Source organism: Diaphorina citri, unplaced genomic scaffold (assembly GCF_000475195.1).
Source record: "Diaphorina citri unplaced genomic scaffold, Diaci psyllid genome assembly version 1.1 scaffold27489, whole genome shotgun sequence".
NCBI classification, from domain to species: Eukaryota; Metazoa; Arthropoda; class Insecta; order Hemiptera; family Psyllidae; genus Diaphorina; species Diaphorina citri.
In genome coordinates this window covers 20,633-21,281 of record NW_007404827.1, presented here as the reverse complement: position 1 = coordinate 21,281, position 649 = coordinate 20,633, and the positions used below count along the sequence as shown (strand labels likewise).

General features: G+C 44.4%; 1 protein-coding gene across 1 annotated transcript in view; it reads left to right on the top strand.

The window, feature by feature from the left end:
- Nucleotides 1–6: 6 nt before the first annotated feature.
- The window catches only part of LOC103523576 (troponin T-like), an 11,878-nt gene continuing 11,235 nt past the window's right edge, over nt 7–649 (top strand). Inside the window, exon 1 of the mRNA XM_008488610.2 lies at nt 7–64. The gene's annotated coding sequence lies outside the window, so the exon portion shown is untranslated. The remainder of the gene's footprint in view (nt 65–649) is intronic.

Here is a 649-nt window from a genome sequence, read left to right as displayed (position 1 = left end):
AAACCAGAGAGCCAAAGAAGAAGAGGACCTGAAGAGGCTCAAGGAGAAACAGGCCAAGAGAAAGGTAAGTTTTAGAAGTAGCTGGTTGAAATCCCTTACAAAAGCAGTCCTAATTACAGCCATCATCAAATGATGAAAGAAAGAACTCTTAGGCCAGCCACAGCCAGGTAGACCTGATCAGGTGTCAGGTCTACCTGATAGGGTCAGTTCTACCTGATATATGTAGTGTGTGTGCTCATCAGGTAGACCTAACACTCGGACCTTTTCAGCCGTACCTGTCAGGTCTACCTGATCTCTTGGACTTTTACGTTATAAAATGATTTGCAATTTTTTTAGAATGTCAATCGTTTTCTCACACATCCGTCTCTTTCTGACAATTCCAGGTCATGCGTGCCGAAGAAGAACAGAAAATGGCACAAAGAAAAAAAGAAGAAGAAGAGCGTAGACAGCGCGAGGTTGAAGAGAAAGACTAGTGATGCTTTATCATGTATTCGCGTGCGTGAGCGTGTGTTGTGTTGAGTTGTGTTGCGTTGTGTGTGTGGTGTGTGTGTGTATGTGTGTGTGTGTACATTTGACTGACATGGCCACCTGTCCTCCCCGTACATCCCTTCAAACCTCACTATAGCATCCATCTCACCTCCATCACTAA